At 37.8% G+C, this 15,761-nt stretch overlaps 1 long non-coding RNA gene across 1 annotated transcript in view; it reads right to left on the reverse strand.

The window, feature by feature from the left end:
• Positions 6,071 to 15,761, reverse strand: part of LOC110262273 — a 53,906-nt gene continuing 44,215 nt past the window's right edge. Inside the window, exon 3 of the long non-coding RNA XR_002347101.1 lies at positions 6,071 to 6,149. This is a non-coding gene — a long non-coding RNA (uncharacterized LOC110262273). The remainder of the gene's footprint in view (positions 6,150 to 15,761) is intronic.

Raw genomic sequence — 15,761 nt, forward strand, 5'->3', positions numbered from 1 at the left:
AATCTACAGATTCAATGCAATCCCTATCAAATTACCCAGGACATTTTGCACAGAACTAGAACAAACAATCCAAACATTTATATGGAACCACAAAAGACCCAGAATCGCCAAAGCAATCCTGAGAAACAAAAACCAAGCAGGAGGCATAACTCTCCCAGACTTCAAGAAATACTACAAAGCCACAGTCATCAAGACAGTGTGGTACTGGTATCAAAACAGACAGACAGACCAATGGAACAGAATAGAGAATCCGGAAATAAACCCTGACACCTATGGTCAATTAATCTTTGACAAGGGAGGCAAGAACATAAAATGGGAAAAGGAAAGTCTATTCAGCAAGCATTGCTGGGAAACCTGGACAGCTGCATGCAAAGCAATGAAACTAGAACACACCCTCACACCATGCACAAAAATAAACTCAAAATGGCTTAAAGACTTAAATATACGACAGGACACCATCAAACTCCTAGAAGAAAACATAGGCAAAACACTCTCTGACATCAACATCATGAATATTTTCTCAGGGCAGTCTCCCAAAGCAATAGAAATTAGAGCAAAAATAAACCCATGGGACCTCATCAAACTGAAAAGCTTTTGCACAGCAAAGGAAACCCAAAAGAAAACAAAAAGACAACTTACAGAATGGGAGAAAATAGTTTCAAATGATGCAACGGACAAGAGCTTAATCTCTAGAATATATAAGCAACTTATACAACTCAACAGCAAAAAAACCAATCAATCAATGGAAAAATGGGCAAAAGACCTGAATAGACATTTCTCCAAAGAAGATATACAGATGGCCAACAAATACATGAAAAAATGCTCAACATCGCTGATTATAAGAGAAATGCAAATCAAAACTACCATGAGATACCACCTCACACCAGTCAGAATGGCCATCATTAATAAATCCACAAATAACAAGTGCTGGAGGGGCTGTGGAGAAAAGGGAACCCTCCTGCACTGCTGGTGGGAATGTAAACTGGTACAGCCACTATGGAGAACAGTCTGGAGATACCTTAGAAATCTATACATAGAACTTCCATATGATCCCACAATCCCACTCTTGGGCATCTATCCGGACAAAGCTCTACTTAAAAGAGACACATGCACCCGCATGTTCATTGCAGCACTATTCACAATAGCCAGGACATGGAAACAAGCCAAATGTCCATCGACAGAGGATTGGATTCGGAAGATGTGGTATATATACACAATGGAATACTATTCAGCCATAAAAAAGGATGACATAATGCCATTTGCAGCAACATGGATGGAACTAGAGAATCTCATACTGAGTGAAATGAGCCAGAAAGACAAAGACAAATACCATATGATATCACTTATAACTGGAATCTAATATCCAGCACAAATGAACATCTCCTCAGAAGAGAAAATCATGGACTTGGAGAAGAGACTTGTGGTTGCCTGATGGGAGGGGGAGGGAGTGGGAGGGATCGGGAGCTTGGGCTTATCAGACACAACCTAGAATAGATTTACAAGGAGATCCCGCTGAATAGCATTGAGAACTATGTCTAGATACTCATGTTGCAACAGAAGAAATAGTGGGGGAAAAACTGTAATTGTAATGTATACATGGAAGGATAACCTGACCCCCTTGCTGTACAGTGTGAAAATAAAAAAAAAAATGATGGGCTTTTTGTGATTGGTCTGTTTCCTTGGACTTAAAGGGAAATTGAGTTTTTGAAAATGGGAAGTAGGATGAGCGGCATCCATGTCATGCGATGGCATCAGAATTAATTACATCATCATCTAAGGTTGACAGTGATAATGTCCTTACTGAAACCAGTTCCTTGAGGGACCAAGACGCTATTATGCTATTAACTACCTTGGCAGCAATGACTATAAGGGCAGCAGAATAAGATACTGCTATGGACTACACTAAAACTATAATGGAAAAAATAAAAAGAGTAAGCTCATGTCTTTAAACTCTCAGCTTAAGTCTTGGTCAGGAAACTAGAAAGGTTCTATGGTGGTCTTAAGGGGATCTCTTAGTTTTAGAGCTTCAAAGCTGATCTCACCAAAATTATAATTATGTGTTATGTAAGTTGATTTCTATGATGGATGCTGTGATGTACCACCCAAACTTCCTTTAGGAATGAAGACCTGATTCCCCAAGCTGCTCTGAGTGCTAGAGGCGGGACCATGGCCATATCATTCTCTTGAAGAATACCTTGACTAAAGAAAAATGCCTTTCCCAAGGCCATACCCATTCCAGAGACTCTCCGCATCTCCAGTGACTGACACTGTTACATAAAGACCAGGTCCTCTCATTTCCACTTGGTATAATACTGAAGAGGTATCTCACACCAAAGCTCCTCAGAGGTTATCCAGGTCCAGTCTTGTTTCTTTTCACTCCCTTCCACAAATGCTGATGTCACAAGCATTTTCTAATAACAACTGAACTGCAATCTTCAGCTGAAACTTTGCTTCCCATGGAATGCAACCTGTGACCAGTTCATAGCCTCACCAATCCCCTAATGTGAAAATCAAGGCAATAAGGAATTGACTAGGAAAGTACTGAAATTTGGAATAAGAACATCTAGATGAACTTAGATAAAACCCTCGAGCCTCCCTTCTAAGTAGAAGCATACCACCCTCTCGTGTCTGAGTCTATCCATCTTCTCTTCCTTGGACATCTTATAATAACCCAACCTGGGGTGGTTATCTAGTAAGGATGTACCCAGCATCTTGAAGACTCAACATAATCAGTTCCTGCCACCAGATTCTCATTAAGAGTCAGATTTAAATACATTCTAGGGGGAAAAACAATACAAAGCCTAACTCTAGAAGAAGTACTTTATATTTGAAAATAGTTAAAATATTTCTTTTACAATATGTTGTCATAAAATATATGGTACAAAACACACTGGCTACGTGTGGGGATAGATGCTAGGAGTCCAAGTAAAATAGAATATTTACAACAAATTGGACCAAATTTGTTCATGATTTTACTTATCAGAGATTCTGGGTTGTTTGTGCTTGATTATGTAGCTGGAAGTTTAAAAATGTATATGATCAATTGAGTGAAATTAGAATTCGATAGTGAGTAACCCACATCTAATGAAGCTGAGATACTAGAAATTCCTGTCATAATGTCAAGGATAGAATCCAAAAGTTTTGGAAGATGGGGATATTTGAGTTAATTCATTATAGATGAACTATACAGCCTTACCTCCTGCCATTTATATGCTCCAAGAAGGTTTGGAGACTGTTTCCTTCATTAAAGAATTAAGAGATAACTAATGAGGGAGCATTAATATCCCAGAGAAGGGTGCTGAGAGCTACCTCTGTAGACTGGACAGGACAGCAGGAGATGCTACCATAGAGACATTATCCTTGATGCCACTGGTGCTGATGAGCTTTTAGAAAAGCAAAGACTCGGTGTCAGTGAGTATCTCAGTGCTATTGACACAGTTGTCACATTTATCATAATGGGCAGCAGAGACAAAGTAGTAACCAGAATGTCTTGACACATTGAGATATTTAGCAGTAACTAACCAACTACCATGTCCCTAGGAATGAAAAAATGGGCAATTTTTTAAAAGTATTACTTGATGTATATACTAATTTCTCATTGCTCCTTTAACAAATTACTACAAATTTAGTGACTTTAAGCAACACATATGTACTATAATACAGCCATTGAGGTCAGAAGTCCTAAAACCAAGGTTTGGCAGGGCTGCATTTCTTATAAAGGCTCTAAAGAATAATCTGTTTCCTGCCTCTTCCTGTTTCTACAGATCAGCTGTAACAGGGATCATGGACCCTTTCTCCATCTTCAAAGCCAGCAGCATAGATGCTTCAAATACCTCTTTTTCTTTTTCTCTCGCTCTTCCTTGCTTTCTCTCTACTTCTATCGCTGACCTCTGCCTCCATCATCACATCGTATTTCCCACTGCTTCCATGTCACATGTCCTTCTTTTGACTGTGTCCCATTGCCTTCTTTTATAAGGACCCTATGATTACATAGGATTTGTGGATTTACCTGGATATTACAGAATAATTTGTCCATCTGAACAGTCTTAACCTAATCTAATCACACATGCAAAGTCCTTTTTGCCATGTAAGCTAATATATCCATTGGTTCAAGAGATTAGGACATGGGAATTTTGTAGGAAGAGCGTTATTTAGTCAACCAGAGTCAATATACAGACTTATGTCTGTCCCACCTGCAAAATACATTTACCTCATCCCAATATTCCTTCAAGTCTCAACAGCATCAACTCCAAGTTCAAAATCTCATCTAAGTATCATGAACTCAAAGGTCTCAAATTTCATCAATTAAAACACTGAAATCAGGTAGAGGTGAGACTCTGAGTATTACCCAACCTCAGGCAAAATTCTTCTCCATCTGCAGAGCTGTAAAGCTAGAAAAATTATCTGTTCCAAAGAGAAAGGCTAGGCAGACCAACGGCAAAAATTTTAAAAATTTCTGTTTAAAGAGGGAAAAGAGAGAAGGCCAAAAGTCATCGTCATACTCAAGCAATTTTGAAATCCACCTGGACAAACTCCATTAGGTTTCAAGGTCTGGGAACAGTCTTTTTTGGATCAGGACTCCTCCATCTGAGTCAATGGCTTCGATTTCAGAGTCCTCTTTCCTATTTAAAGAAGGATACTACATGTTGGAAGCTGAGTACCTTCATCAGTCTGTTTACTGACTGTAGAATTTTGTGAGTCTCATGTCCTTCTTTCATTTTATTTTCCCTTTATCCCTTTCTGTTTAAGCTGGTGGTGTTACTGCTGTTCGCAGATTCTTAAGAACTCTGTGAGTCTCCCATATATGTCATGGGATTCATTCCATCAGACACAAGGCTCCTCCACAGATCGTTCCTGGATAATTTTATCTCTATTTCTGGCTTCTGCCAAGATAGCTTTGGGGATCCCTGAATCACATACCTAATCTCTTTAAAAAGCCCTTTCTGTGATTGAATGCTTTGACCTATTGATTCTTCTGAGGCACTAGCAAAGGATTTTTCATCCACACCCTTGGCTTTCTCTACAGAACACACTTTTCTAATAGTGCATCTTTTAATTTTACTATTTTTGCAATCTGTATAGGCTAAGAATTTCCCAAATCATCAAGCTCTGGTTCTTTATCACTTACGAATTATTCCCTCAATTTATCTCTGATTTTACTATAAATACTGAGAATAATCTAGAACATTTCTTCAATATTTTACATGTAAATCTTCTTAGATAAATATTCAAGGTAATCACTGACATGTTTTGCTTTTCACATAACTGAAGCGCACAATTCTGCTAAGCTTTATGCTACTATACAATAAAAAACTTCCTTCCTCCAGTTCTAACAACATGGTCCCCATTTACGTCTGAATGTCTATATTTCAACCAACAGTCTGTTAATGATGATTGAGACCTGCCACAATACATATGGCCCCAACAATTCAGCCTGATGGCCAAAATGGAGATTTTTGGCTTTTAACTCAGGTTACAGACCATACTACCTTACTTGAAGGCCAGAATCCACTGAGTAAAGCCCCTCAAAAATGTTGCAACTTCGTATTTTAAATCTTCCCCCAGGAATTCTCCAAAGGAAACTGCAGCCATTTACTGAGGTATTGTGACTGGGTACTGAGGAACAGAATAATTTAAACTGATACTAAATTGACAAATCCTTGCAAATCCAAGATGCCGCCACGGTCCACCAGTCGACATGTAGTCTTCAGGCAGTCAGGTGATAAACAGAGTTTCATGGGTAAATTTAAATCAGTGGGTCCACAGATTCATCCTGTAGTTATTTCCTCAGTTGCTGAATATATAATTGAATTTCCATGTACCCTAGACTTTCCTCCCACTACAAGATGAAAATCTAATAAAAGATCCCACTTCTACTTGATATAATGAAGTCATAAGTCAGAGAGGTATCCAATTGCAAGAATAATGATAAAGAATTGATTTTTTTCAATACTATCAGTAACTTAATTTGGATATGAAATGAGATAGCTCTTTAAAAAGCACACTGAAAACCATAAATGCTGGTAGGAAGAAACACAGCTTCTATATCAAGGACCTTTTCACTGACCTTCAGTACAACAAGGAACATCATCGCAACAAAAGGATAATGGAGAATCCTCAGGAAAATCTTTCATTTTCAACTGGAGCAACTGTTGCAGAGAGAGGAAAAGGAAATTTTCTAAGATAAAATACCCTGTACACTGCAAAGCAAGGATTAAAAATATCATATTTTGATCTACCACCACGGAGGATCTATTCTTCATTACTGTCTCTCCAGAACTAAATCAGCCTTTGAACAAAGGGGTAAACAAGCTTGAGTCAAGTATCCACATCTCAATTCTCTTCCATCATTTATTTTTTTTAATTTTTTAAATTTTTTGCTTTTTTAGGGCTACACCCATGGCATATGGAGGTTCCCAGGCTAGGGGTCTAATCGGAGCTACACCACTGCCACAGCAACAAAGGATCCAAGCCAGGTCTGTGACCTACACCACAGCTCAGGGCAACACCAGATCCTTAACCCACCGAGCAAGGCCAGGGATTGAACCTTCACCCTCATGGATGCTTAGTCAGATTCGTTAACTGCCGAGCCACGACTCCTGTCTTTAATTTTTATATTGGAATAATTATTTGTTTCTCATTTTCTTTTCCTTTCTTAATAAATCAGCCCCCCAACTATTGGGGGGGCAGAATAAGATAGGTATTTAAATAAAGGTGGGCATGGAAAGCTATGGTTATGTAGAGCAATGTGTTGAAACATGATCAAGTTCAGAGAGTGTCCTCAAGTAGAGATGGGAGCATGGGGCAAAATATTAGTAAACAGTGAAGAATGAGGAATGTTTTTGTGCAGAAGAAAGACCAGCATGTGATGTTAGAGAAAAAGCTAAAAGTTTGAGAAGTGGGACTTTTAGCTACTTTTGAAACTCTACAAAAAAAATGCTTACTAATTAGAAAAAAAGTAATTTTACAATGGAGATGCCTGTCTGACAGCCCCTTCATCAAGTGATCAAAGTGAACATCAACTGCAATGAGAAAAAACAAAATCATGTGCAATCTTACAGAATGTAATGAGAATACAGAACATCAGTTAAGAGGTCTTCCTCCAAAGGATGAATAAAATAAATCTTCTGAGAAAACATCAGAAAATCTAAACTTGAGAGATTTTCTATGAAATAAGTGATCTGTAATCACTTAATCACAAAATGAGGAGAGAGGAAGTATCCTGGATTGAAGCAGACAAAGGAGACCTAACTACCCAATGCAATGTTACTCAGAATTGGATTCTTTTCCTATAAAGGACATAATGTGGACAACTGGTAAACCTTAATGGAGAATCATTCTGTGTTCTATTGCCTAATGTTCTAGTGAGGATTAAGTGAGAAAAATTAGCATTTAGGACAGAGATTACCCCTACTATTAACTGCTAAATACACACAGTCTAGTTTGCTCACTTGTTTATATGTGGTACAGATGGAACTTATGTATCCTCCCAAATCTATATGTTGAAACATACTCCCCAAGGTGTTGGTATCTGGAGGTGGAGCCTTTAGAAGGTAATGAGGGCATAAAAGTAGAGCCCTCATGAAAGAAACTAGAGAGGATACCCTGGGGAGTTTCCTTTCCCCCCACCATGTGAGGCAACAGCATGAAGGTGGCCGTCTCTGAACCAGGAAGAAGGCTCTCACCAGACGCTAAATTTGTTGATGCCTTGATCTTGGACCCCTTAACTTCTAGAATGGTGAGGAATAAATTCGTACTGTTTATAAGATACCCAGGCAATGATATTTTTGTTATAGCAACCTGAATGTACTAAATCAACATGTTGGTTTTTTAAAAAATTCTGTCAATATCCTTTTATTAACCATGGATTTTTTTTTTCCTTCAACAGATAAATGAAAGAGCCTGGAGAAGGCCTCTGCACTAGTTCCATCACTCTTAAACCTCCACATGGAAGAAGGACTGAAGTTGTAGTTTGGTCCTATACTCTATGTCTGTCTCTCAAGAATAAGTAGTTATGAGTCAGAACTCCGTGTGGTGGACTGGATGAAGGCCTAAATTTAGGAAGATACAGAAAGTTCCCAATTGGGTCACCAAACCTAGCCGCCATGTTAAATGCGGCTCTGTCATTAATAAAGCAGATTTTAACCTTTAATTTCCTTTAGATTCCAATGTGTATATTTTAGTGAGCTTCATAATGCAGAAGGAAAGAAGGATTTTAAAGGTCATTCTGAAAATGCCTAGTTTATGGTCATGAAGCAAACGTCCTTCCCAAAGAGAAAGCACTTGAGATTCAATAAACAACTAATAGAGACTGAAGTTTCTGGAGCAGATCTGATTTTAGTAATCTTGGACTTTCTCATGAAGGCCTTTGAATTTAACATGTTGTTGCAGGTATCACTATGCTTGATGTTGGTAGGCATGCAGCTTTGTTCAGTGACGATGTACAAGCAAACGACTTTAGTACTTGTATTATTTTGTTAGGGCTGCCATAACAAAGTACCACAAACTGGGTGTCTTGAACAACACAAATGCATTGCCTCACATTTCTGGAGGCAATAAATATGAGATCTGCAAGTTGATGAGGTTGATTCCTTCTGAGGGCTCTGAGGAAGGACCTGTTCATTGACTCTCCCATAGCTTCTGGTTGGCTGCTGATTAATCTCTGTCATTCTTTGACTTGCAGAAGATCAACACAATCTCTTCCTTTATAGAGTGTTATCCATGTTTGTGTATGTCTGTATCCATTTTTTTCCTTTTTATGAGGATACCAGTCATGAGATTAGGGACCCTATCCCATTCCTGTATGACTAGGCCCCATCCTATTCCTGTATGACTTCACTTTAGCTTAACTAATTATACCTGCAATTCCTAATCAGGACCCTCTTTCCTAATAAACTCACATTCTGAGGCCCTGAAGCTTAGGACTTCAAAATAGGAATTGGAAGGAGGATACAACTCAACTCATAACAGTACAATTTGTCCAGTAGTATAGTGTTAGGCGAATCAGTACTACAACTGGAGTTGAGTCCAGACTGTGGGTTCACCCTAGAGTAATAGTAAAGTTTACTGATGATCAAAAATGGGGTCCTTATTATAAATGAAAAGGATACTTTCTTGGGTTTAGGTAGGGAATACTATTAAATTACTACAAAGACTAAAATGGATATTTTAAAGATACATGTTCTTTTAAAAGCTTGTGCCTAAAATGTTTTTTCTAATAATGAGGTTTGATCACAGAGCCAGCTCAAAGAGAACCCAGATTGATTTTACAAAGCAGTTTATTTTTATCAGCCAGTAAGAAAATAGTAGGGGAATGGGAGAAATTAAAAGAAAAGTATAGGCCTTTTACATTATTATTATTAGTTTACAATTGCTTTTTTTTTTTTGTCTTTTTGGGGCTGCACTTGTGGCACATGGAGGTTCCCAGGCTAGGGGTTGAATCAGAGCTGTAGTTACTGTCCTATGCCACCTCCACAGCAACATGGGATCCGAGCTGCATCTGCAACCTACACCACATCTCACGGCAATGCTGGATCCTTAACCCATAGAGTGAGGCCAGGGATTGAATGTGGTCCTCATAGATGCTAGTCAGATTCATTTCCACTGAGCCACGATGGGAACTCCAAGGGAGTGATTTTTGTTTCTGGAAACTCCAGGGGTATCCATTTCCTTCCTTTCTCCAGTTTACTGAGAATAATCCACTTTCCTTGACTCATAGACCCCTTTATCCATCTCAGCCCCAACAATGTTACATCTTTCTGACCATCCTTTTATCACGTCTACCTCTGACTATGTTCTTCTGCTATACTCTTACACATTTAAAGACCCTTGTGATTACACTGGGCCCACATGGATAATCCAAGATAAACTCTCCAATATAAAGTATGCTTATAGGTAACCTTAATTCTCTTTGACATGTAGCATAACATATTTCTGAGAATTAGAACCCAAATGTCTTTTTAGACTTTCTCTATCTCTGCCTGTATCTATATATAGTCTCCCTATATTCTCTCTCTGTCTGTATATGTATATGTGTATATATATACACACACACAGACACACACATATATACATAGATACACACATATATATACATATATAGTTTCTCTGTATAAGCCTGAGGAATACAGATCCTCAGGTTGGAAGTAGAACCTACAAGGGATTCTTGATGTTTCATCCTTTTGGGAAATGTGAAGGGAACTATTATACAGAGGATGTGGCTAAGTGGGGAATCTCAGGATCACTAAAAGAGTAGAAAAACTTGATTATTTAGTGAGTGCACATGTGCGGAACTTAATTAGGATTCTTGAAACTCCCTCAATCCCTATATGGTGGATACTGGTTTGAAATTCTGCAAGTTGTCAAGGCATCCTCCAGGGAAGCAAGTAGAGTAATGACAAAACAAGTCTGGGATAATCTTTCAGGACCAAATCCCAAGGAAGAAACAAATGACAAAGCAATGAGTGCCTATGAGAGAAGATCTAGGGTATCTGACAGTACAGAAGTTTCAGATTTTCACAGAACAGAACAAAGGAACTTCAGGATGGGACCAGTCATTTCTTAGCATTCACCACCCAGAGTGCACCCAAGGACTGTGCAGGGCAAGGTATGCCATTCCATGTAATCTAAACAGCTGATTAGTTTAAAACTATATTATGATCAAGGTGTTAGGAAAAGCATAAAAAATTTACATATCAAGATATTTTAAAAGCATAAAATTATGATTTAAAACTGAGGAATCCTGCTAGATTTTGAATTAGAGATTGATTATAAATGCCTCTTTAGGAGTAATATACTCTTCTGAGATTTTCCCACCTGCAAAAGCGCACTTATCTGAGTCAGTTCCATCTTTAGATTACCTTGTACAAGTGGCATAAGGCAAATGGGCTTAGGGCATATTGAACCTCAATCTACGGATAGTAAATAGCTCCCCTTATTCCACTGCATTTTATTTTTAATTTGTTAAAGTAATCACTTCTGTATATAGAGAGTTTGGGTAAATTTGGACCTGTGAGCTATAAGGTTGCCTAGAAGTGGTTAGGAGGGAGATAGTTAATGTGGACTTAAGCCTCTCCTGCTTCTTAAGCAGGAAAGAAAATTAGAAGAGATATCTGACATAGCCATACCATGATCACTGAAAATGCAGACTCCTGGGAAGCTAGTATAAGGATTTGTTACAGGAGGATTTCCCACGCTGTCTCTGACTCATTCTATTCACACAATTTTATTAATGTTTCCAGTATATCTCCCTGTTCCTACCACACATTGAGAAAGATTTATGTGTGGTGACTATGAAGTTAATTGGTCCACAGGACTGGTCCATGAGGTGTATGAGGACTCAAGGAGCACTCAGAACTGAAGAAGGTGAGAGTTTCCCAGTGAATAAGTTGGCCAAGGATATGCTCCTTAGAACACATGAGTCCAGAGAGAGCAGGTGATTTCTTGTGGAATAGAAAATGGCCAAAACCTGTTTGCTTGTTTTTTTTAAAGAATGTTGTTACTAGGTTCATCTAACTTCCAAGGGAATTTTGGTTTTTTTAAGTAACAGTGTGGGAATTGGAGCTTTGAGAGTGAAGAATGAGGGTCCTCTTTTGGGGTATTCATCTCTTGGATGGTTTATCAGATGATTCAGTTAGATAAAAATGCCCGTCTGCTTCTTAGAGAGAAACTTCCCCTTCATAACCTTTTAGATGATGAAATAGGGATCAAAGTAGTATTCAGAAAGATAAAGCCATGAGCAAGACCATTAAATTTATTTGGGATAGTTACAGAAAGAACCTAACCACTCAAGATTTTAAGTGCTCTAGACAAAAAAAAAAAAAAAAAAAAAAAAAAAAAAATCTAAGTAAAGGTGGAGACCAAAACCCTAATTGGTTGTAAACTGGATATTTTCATAAAAAGCCCCTAATTTGGTCCAAGAGTTAGGGCTTTGACATTCCAGTTAAATGTTCTTTAGCCAGAAATATACATTTAGCAGGAAAAATGTAAGGGAATGGCCTTAAAGTCAGGGGGAATACCTTTAGTTGAACACAATGTCAGACTTACATTCCTTCAGTGTTAGGTATTCTGTGAAATAAGAAAGCACGTTTGATAAGCTAAAACGTTTTAAAATGCCTTCCAATTACATTTGCTACTTTTGAGAAAAGTAGGCCCTAGAGATTCTTTATAGTATGTGTATACAGGTCATGTGCCTTTTTTAAAGTAACTCAAGGTTAAAAGGCAAAAAGAGTGGCCCCTAGTTGCCTAGGAAACCCAGGAAGTGCTTTTATAGGACCGGAGGTTGAGAAAGAACATTTATTATGACTTGCAGGTGTAAATGGCACATGTAGTAGTATCTGCCTTATTTTATCATCTTCTCCATTCTTCACAGACGGTAAATGAGTCTTAGAGCAACCCTGCAGCTTTTTCAGTGGCACACAGATATACTACAGAAGGACTAATATAAATACTCACACTCTATCCAACATTTCAAAGCTCCCCTCAATCCTTCTTAATAGGAGATAGCTGAGAGAAGCTAGCTCAATCTTAGACATTTGGCCCATTCCATTATTCTAGATCATCTAATTTCACAGTTCATAAAGAGAGCATGGAAAAACTCAAACCCAACTGCATTTATGATGCCTCAGCTCAGGATATTTGCTGTATATAAAGTAGCTTATTTATTACCTTATAAGAAGAAAGACAGTGAGTAGCAGGAGATATTGATTTATGGCCACTACTTAAAGAATCTCTGATTTCTCAGTCTTCTTGAATCAAAGTCTTTTGTGGCCCATGACTCCCCAGACTTATCTATCTAACGTCAAAGTTCATTAAAAACAAACAAACAAACAAAAAAAACACTACACTGAAACAAAAAACAGAGGTTGGAAGATGTGGGCATTGATGGGAACTGTGATTCAGTATGGCTGGAATGAATGAGGGTTAGAGGGAGCTAGGATGAATAAGATAATCTGGGGTAGCACTTAAGGGTAAAGAAGATTGGAATTTAAAGTTGGAGTACTCTTCCATAAGGATACAGAAGTCTTATTCCTCATCTTTCATCATCACACTGTGTATGTTCAGAGTTTGTGTACAGGGCTGTGTGACTGTAGGAAAAAGCAAATAGAACATTTTCCAAATAAACATGAATAGAGCAGAATATGAGCAAGTACCCTTCCCCAGAGTGTATATTTGATATACTCAATCTTGCTAAAATCTTCAAGTAATAAAATACAGCGATTTTGGAAGCTTCATAAGCATCAGTTACATAAAAGGAAGCTTAAATTATAGCCCAGAAGCTAACATCAGAGAAGCCAAGATAAATGTACGATAGCCTCAAGATTAATGTGGTTTAAAAGCAGCTTGCACATCAAGAGACTATTAGTATACACTACAGATTCCTTTTAAAGGGAAAACACACACACACACACAGCAAGAACACTGAGCCATAATGTCACATATAAAGAAAATAGGCAATTTTGATAAAGAGGTAGGGAATACTTTTTTTGCAAAACCTCCAGACATTTTGTCTTTTGGAATAAACTGTGAAGGGAGAACTCTATCTTATCAGAACAATTATCTTTCCTGTCTTGTATTGTCATATTGACTGTCTTAATGTCTTTCTCAGTCACTGAAATTATTCACTTACCAAACTGGAGAAGCATGGCTATATATTGTAAAATTACTCTCCTTGTAAGCAAGTATACAAGCCTTCTCTGCATCTATACTATAATTTTAAGGGTCCTTATTTTACTTTTTCCTTTCATTTAAAAAATTGTGTCCTTGTAATTGCTTAGGTGATAAGAAAATACAGATTGCTATTTTGATTCTGCCACTATAAATCTCTAATGTTGGACCTGTCATTTTAGTGATCCTGTGCCACATTTCTTCTGTTTCAAAAATGGTAGAAAATGGACACATAAATCAAACTGAATACCAATGTACATGCAGTGCAAAACAGTGCATGATAAGGGACAGAAGATGCGGAAAGGTAATCTCTGCTCTCTGATTGGTCTCGCTACTGCTCTCTAGAGTTATATACAAGGACTACAATTACCACAAAAGATTAGAAATGATAATATATAACACGCTTATGAAAGCTGACCTGAAAAGAGAGGACAGACTTAAATTGAAATATAGTCACTCTTACAATTTTATCCTCACAATAACCCAAATCAGGCAAGCAAACAGCAATATCTACATTTGTAAGTGAGGTAACTGAATGAGGTAATTAGCAAGACTAGAAAGAGATGAAACTGGTAATCGAGCCCGAGTTCTCTGCACACCTTGCCCACCTCCCGTACCATTTTGTGTGCATCTACTGCACCAGCCAAGCTGCTGCCTGTTTGTGTAGATACAATCTCTCTGGGGCACAGCCACACATGGCTTTGTTTTCACTGCAGCACAACTGAGTAGCTGTGACAGAGACCATAAAGACTACAATATTTACTCTTAAAATTGCTGACCCTTGCTGTATTTCATCAGTAACACAAGGAACTTGACATTTTTCCTCTCAGTGCTTGCCTATGATTAGCTGGTTTTCAGGATAAGCTTACTGAAGGAAGTCTGAAAAGAAGAAGGGAAGGAAGAGTAGATGAAAGGGGGGCAATAACTGAGGAAATGTCTAGATTTGAGAGCATCTAATCTTTTCAATACAAGCATTCTTATCAATGAACTAACCAGCCATGGTTTTACTGAAAAAGAGTAAGTAGTAAACAAATGAATGATCTGCCATTCTTTGGTTAGTACTCAATTTTTTTTTAATGCTTCAAAATCAGATGAAAAGTAACATTAGCCAGATCATTTTAGGAAGAATATGGACACTCTTCCAACTTCTGTGTAAAGCAGCACCATGGCCTGGCTTCTGTATAGTAAATGTTGTATGAATAAATCTTCTCATTTCCTATGGATGACTTTAATTATTAACCTGTCCTCACTTGATTTCTACTGATTGTTTTGCAGACGAGCAAAATTTCATTTTTGGTAAAACTGAGTCACATACAAACAACAATTAAAAAACATCCAGATATGTTCAATTTGGATTTCAAATGGTATCAATGAATGATTTTACCAAAGAAGATTTCTGAGGATTTTGAAAAACTACCTACCTGTACTCAATTTGAAACTTCCCTCTCTGATTAGACTTACTTTTTAGCCCAAAATACATGATGTTATCATTCACATTATGCTGCGTACTCAAAAATCACAATTTCCCTGATAACTTTCGTGTTGGCATATTAGCATCTAAATTCAAAGTTGAGACAATGAATGTGTTAAGGAGGCAATTTAACACCTTCCAGCTTCTTTTTTCCCCTCAGCTGCACATCTTGGAAGATCAGCAGTATTTAGGCAAACATATGTTTCACTCATCAAGCTTCAGTCCACAGGGTCTTGCTTTGACCTTCGATTAACATTATAAGCCTCAGTCCCTTGAAAAAACAATATGGGCCAGAGGGCCATCACAACAGTTTCAGTTATCAAACTCTGTTTTTGTTTGTTTTAATTAATAAAAGTGGAGATAAAACCCCATTAAAAGTTTTTGATAAATTATATTGAGGGTAAGGTGATCTGTACAGTATGTGTTCCAAGTCCTGCCTCATAAATTAGACTGAAGAGTGTGAGAAGTTTATCAAGCCAATGAAAGTAATCTAACAAGAACTTGGGTTTTAAACAGATTGAGAAGTGGTACCAACTTATATTTCACCAGTGTTGGAAGAAGAGTGAAAATGTACCTGTGTTGCCATCTCTGATGATAAACTTTAGAGCTCAGCTTCACATCACAT

The sequence above is a fragment of the Sus scrofa genome, chromosome 9, assembly GCF_000003025.6.
Source record: "Sus scrofa isolate TJ Tabasco breed Duroc chromosome 9, Sscrofa11.1, whole genome shotgun sequence".
NCBI classification, from domain to species: domain Eukaryota; kingdom Metazoa; phylum Chordata; class Mammalia; order Artiodactyla; family Suidae; genus Sus; species Sus scrofa.